This window comes from Cervus canadensis, chromosome X, assembly GCF_019320065.1.
Source record: "Cervus canadensis isolate Bull #8, Minnesota chromosome X, ASM1932006v1, whole genome shotgun sequence".
Lineage (NCBI taxonomy): Eukaryota > Metazoa > Chordata > Mammalia > Artiodactyla > Cervidae > Cervus > Cervus canadensis.
The window spans coordinates 16,702,216-16,707,718 of record NC_057419.1 but is presented as its reverse complement, the minus strand read 5'-3'; the positions used below and the strand labels follow the sequence as shown (position 1 = coordinate 16,707,718).

General features: G+C 49.7%; 1 pseudogene; it reads right to left on the bottom strand.

Moving 5' to 3' along the window:
* Positions 1-2,488: 2,488 nt before the first annotated feature.
* Positions 2,489-5,503, bottom strand: part of LOC122434738 — a 3,158-nt pseudogene continuing 143 nt past the window's right edge.

Sequence of the window (5,503 nt, the reverse complement as noted above, 5' to 3'; positions counted from 1 at the left end):
TAACTTCTATATCCAGGAATATTATCCTTCAAAAACAAAGGAGAAGGAGATATTTTCATATGAACAAAACATTGGGGAATTCATTCTCAGCAGATACCTTGTCTGTAAGAAATGTTAAAAGAAGTTATTTACACAGAATAAGATGATATTTAAGAGAAACTATGAGTTAAGAAAGACTGTTATGTTGAAGTTTGACAGAAAACAACAAAATTCTGGAAAGTAATTATCCTTCAATGAAAATTTAAAAGAAAAAATAAACGAATGCAAATTGAAATGAAGGTTTTTATTCTTATTATTAATTGGTTAAAGGTAAATGCTTTTTTGGGATTCTCCATCTTTGTTTTTCACTGATTATGAATCTTCATAATTAAAGTGGGTTTCACGTATACAAGATCCAGTTTCACTCAGTGGTAAAGAATCCGCCTGCAATGCAGGAGCTGTGGCAGATGTGAATTCCATCTCTAGGTCAGGAAGATCCCCTGCAGGAGAGCATGGCAACCCACTCCAGCATTCTTGCCTGGAGAATCCCCGTGAACAGAAGAGACTGGTGGGCTTACAGTCCATGGGGTGGCAAAGAGTTGGACACGACGGTGCAAGTAAGCAACAGCAGACACATATTCCTAACAGAAACTCTGAAGATACTACAAATAGATGAGAAAATTCTCAGCCTAAGCAAAGCAAAACAAACAAACAAAAAACCTAGATTGTAGAGCTGAAGTATAAAAGGTTTTAGGCACTAAAATGTCTCCCAACAGTAGTGTAAACAGTGTGTTCCACTCAAGAGAGAGGAGTAATTTTTAATACTCACTCAATAGAAAAACATTCTAGTTACATTCATAAATTAAAGGAAATGAAAATGTCCAGAAAACATAGTATAAAATCTACTGACCATTTTATATCTAATTAAGATGTTAAAACTGTAAGGGAATTTTTAAGAAAAAAACGTCTGTGAAAATTTAAGCAGCACCCAATGAAAAGAGTTGGACACGACTGAGTGACTGAACTGAACTGAAGCAGTCCCAATGAATGTAATTATATTTTCTTTTTTCCATAGGCTCAAAGTAATTGACAATTAAGAATGAATTTCACTTTAAAACATATTTTTCAATTTCAGCAGGATGTTTTATATTCAAATATAAGATTTTTCAAGCTAAAAAAGTATGTACCTTGCAGTGAATATTTTGTTTCACTGACTTAGACATAAAGTCCATTGTATGTCTTTACCTTGACCATCTTTGTGGTATCACTGTGCATTTAGAATCAACTGTTTGAATGTGGGGTCTGTGAAGTTCTCGGGTCACATACTGTTGAAGCCTAGCTTGAAGGTTTTCGAGCATTACCTTGCTAGCATGTGAAATGAGTGCAGTCGTGCGGTAGTCTAAACATTGTTTGGCATTGCCCTTCTTTGGGATTGAAATGAAAACTGACCTTTTTCAGTCCTGAGGCCACTGCCAAGTTTTCCAAACTGGCTGGCCTATTGAGTGCACCACTTTAACAGCACCATCTTTTAGGATTTGAAAGCTTTCAGCTGGAATTTCATCACCTCCACTAGCTTTGTTCGTACTGCTGCTTCCTAAGGCCCACTTGACTTTGCACTCCAGGATGTCCGGCTCTGGGTGACTCATCACACCATCGTGGTTATCCAGGATAATAAGATCTTTTTTTTTTAATTTACAGTTCTTCTGTGTATTCTTGCTACCTCTTCTTAATCTCTTCTGTTTTAGTTAGGCCCATAACGTTTCTGTGCTTTATTGTGCCTGTCTTTGCATGAAATGTTCCCTTGGCATGTCTAATTTTCCTGAAGAGATTTCTAGTCTTTCCCATTCTACTGTGTTCCAGTGGTTCTTTGCTTTATTCAAATCCCTTGTGAGTATACTCTGGAAGGGACAAATAGACTCAAGGGTTAGGCCTGGAACACACGGCACCAGAAGACCTATGGATGGAGGTTCCCAACATTGTACAGGAGGTGGTGATCAAAAGCATCCACAAGAAAAAGAATTGCAAAGAGGCAAAGTGGTTGTCTGAGGAGGCCTAACAAATAGATAAGAAGAGAAGAGAAACGTAAAGCACACACGGAAAGATATAGCCACTGCCATACTGCCTCCCCCGCCTCCCGATCTGGGGGTCACCGTCTGCTGCTCTCGGTGCCAGGGGGAGGGGACAACCCAGACTCTCCTACGGGGAAGCCACGGACCGGGTGTGTCTCCCTGAGGATGTGATTGTATAAATCATGCACTCACCTTTAATCATCACCTCACACCCTGCATTCGCCAAGAGACACACAGAGGACTGAGGAGACCATGGGCCCTGCCACCTGGCCACACCTCTGCAGTCACCATCGTTCAGTGGACGGGCGGACGGATGACCAGCCCCGCAGGACAGGACTGAGAATAGCCTCCGCAATGCCCAGCTCCTAAACGTGCCGTCCAGCAGCACCAAGGCGGCTACCAGTTTAGGCCGGTGACGCACAGGACGTGACTGAGACGCAGCCTCCGTTACACCCAGCTCCACCCACGCGCCGTCCGGCGGCCTCGAAGGAGCTTCCGGTTCAGCCCAGTGACGTCACAGGATGTGAACGAGGAGTGGCCTCCGCAATGCCCAGCCCCTCAGTGCGTGGACCATCAGCCCCGAGGCGGTTTCCGGTTCAGGCTGGTAACATCACAGGACGTGATGAGACGCAGCCTCCGTGATGCCCAGCTCCACACACGAACCATCTGTCAGCCCCGAAGCAGCTTCTGGTTCAACCTGATGACATTGCCATCAAACCCGACGGCGCAGATGAAGTCGCCTGCGATGGTGTTGATATAGCTGGCAGCTGACCCCGGGCGCTGACCCCGGGCACTGGCCCCGCACCCATGCGCAAAGGTAGTGGGGCCAGGGACCAGGCCGGGTGGATGAGGACAAAGTGCAGGTTCTCCGTGAGGTTGATGCCGGCCATGAACAGCCTGCCTGGGACAAGAGAGGGGCCGCAGCTCATGGTGCCAGCTGTGGGGTCAGCCGCCTACATGTGCAGTCACTAACCCACGGAGTCATGTGACAAACCAGACCATGTGGTCACTGACTCACATGGTCGGTCACCCACCCACGGGGTCACTACATGATGTGGTGATCCCTCCACGTGGCCAATAACCCATGTGGTCACCCACCCATGGGGTCACGAACCTGCGAGGTCATGTGGTCACCTGTCCACATGATTACCCCCTCACACCATCACCCGCCTATGTGGTCACCCACTCACCGGGTCAGCAACTCACATGGTAACCCACCCTGCTGTCAGGAGCTCAAACCGGTCACCCACCCACATGGTAACCCACCCACGGGGTCACCAACCCACACATCTCCTGCGCATGTGACCAGTAACCCATGGGTCACCTGCCCACGCAGTCACCAAGCTGTGCCATCACCCACCCAGACTCTGGCCTCCTCTGGTCAGAGATTCAGATGTCTGACAGAGACCAAAGTTCAGACAGCAGGGACTCACAGGGGTGTTGACTGATGAATTTCTCCTGTTACAGAGGGCAGGCGGGCTGGACAGTGACACCAGCGATGTCCACGTCCTGACCCCGTGTGGTGGACACAATAATGTCCGCACGGATGTTCACATCCTATCTACTTCCTGACCCCCTGTGGTGGACACAGTAACATCCCCAAGAATGTCCATGCCCTGTTCTCCATGTGTTGAACAGAATAACGTCCCCTAATATGTCCTGTTCCATTTATCCACTTGAACCCAAAGCCAGCCCCATGCGCTAGGACATGCGTGTGATCAGGTGTCCGGTATGAAGGCGGAACTCACCTGGGTGGCTGCAGCTCTTCGTGTGCTCCAGGTAGTGGATGAGGTCTCGGGGCTTCACCTGGTTCCCTCACCAGTAGGGGATACCGGGCCACAGTTCTGCATGCTGACTCATGGATGCCTCGTCCTTGTACGACAGGATGACCTGCCGGCCCCGGGACTACGGCTGGCGCAGATTCGGCACCTCCTGTGGGGAGAATCATCCAGGTGCCCATGAGACGTGTGCACAGTGGTTATTGGGGTGCCTTGTGACACAATGTGTCAGGTATTGTGAGAAGGTATCCGAGAAGCTACAGCAGTGTGTGGATTATTGGGGTGTCTATGAGCAGTGATGGACTGGTTATTGGGTTCTCTGTGAGAAGAGACAATCGTGGGTGGAATAATGGCATGTCTGGGTAGAGACACTAATGGGTAGATTACTGGGGTGTCTGAGTGGAGAAGGTGATGGGTGGGTTATTGGGGTGTCTTGAGCAGTGATTGGTAGATTTTTGGGGTGTTTGAGTGGAGACAGTGGTGGGTAGATTACTTGGGTGTCTTGAGTAGTGATGGGTCAATTATTGGGGTATGTACCTGAGTGGAAACAGAGGTGGGTGGATTATTGGGATTTGTGATAGGAAATGGCAGGTGGATTACTGGGGCATCTTGAGGCGTGATTGATGGATTTGGGGAGTGCCTGAATAGAGACCGGGCAGGGTGGATTATTGGGCATGCCTGTGACCAGTGATGGGCTGGTTACTGGGGTGTTTGAGTGGAGACAGTGGTGGGTGGATTACTGGAGTTCCGTGAGCGGCATCACCTGGAGTCTGAATCAGCTTCACGCAGCGAGCAGATAGTCGGATTACAGTGAAGCCTAGTGCTCCCGCTGACAAGAGCATGGGGAGCCTGTGGCCCCTGCTCACCCCACGGGGACACAGCATGTTCCCAATGATGTTCTTGATGCAGCCCAACAGGTTCTCTTGCAGGTCCTCCATCATGCCCTCGAAGTTCCTGCATGCCAGGATAACCACCTCCTGGGGGTGGTTCTCCAGCCACTCTGAGATCTCCAGGAGGGCGTTCTGGGAGGGGGTGGAGGAGAGGGGCCTTGTAGTGAGAGACAGGGGCGTGGGTGGGGACTTCCCCCAGCACAGCCCCTCTACAGACGGGTTGGGGGTTCCTGACACAGAAAGACATAAAGCATGGCGCCTGGTCCCATGGGACCCAGCCTCTTCTGAGTGGTAGTGGGGAGCTGTGGCATTGCTCTGGGGGGTCTGTGTGTGTGTGTTTCTGTGTGTGTATGTACATGCTTCTGTCGGTACAGGTGCACACACATGTGTGCATGTGTTCAGGGTCTGTGTGTGCACGGATATGCATGCGTGTATGTGTGCACAGCAGCAGAGAGCAGTGCTTATAATACTGTGAGAAGTCTGTACTCCAGGGAGCGTGGGAGGCCAGCAGGGCACATTCACAGTGAGGTCGGGACGGAACCTCCAGACCCCAAGGGTCATTAGGTTCTGTGGTGGGGGCACCGGGGGCGAGGCCAGAGTGAAACATTAAGTGACCTGGCCAGCAGCCAAGAGCATGGACTGGACACCCCAAAACGGGACACAGGAAATGACATGGCATGAACCTTGGTTTAGCCAAATTCTGGGAGACACCCCAGAGGCCAGGGGTAGAGGTGTGAGTTCAGAAAAGCATGTTGGTCGGGAATTCTGAGTGACTGATGCCAGAGGT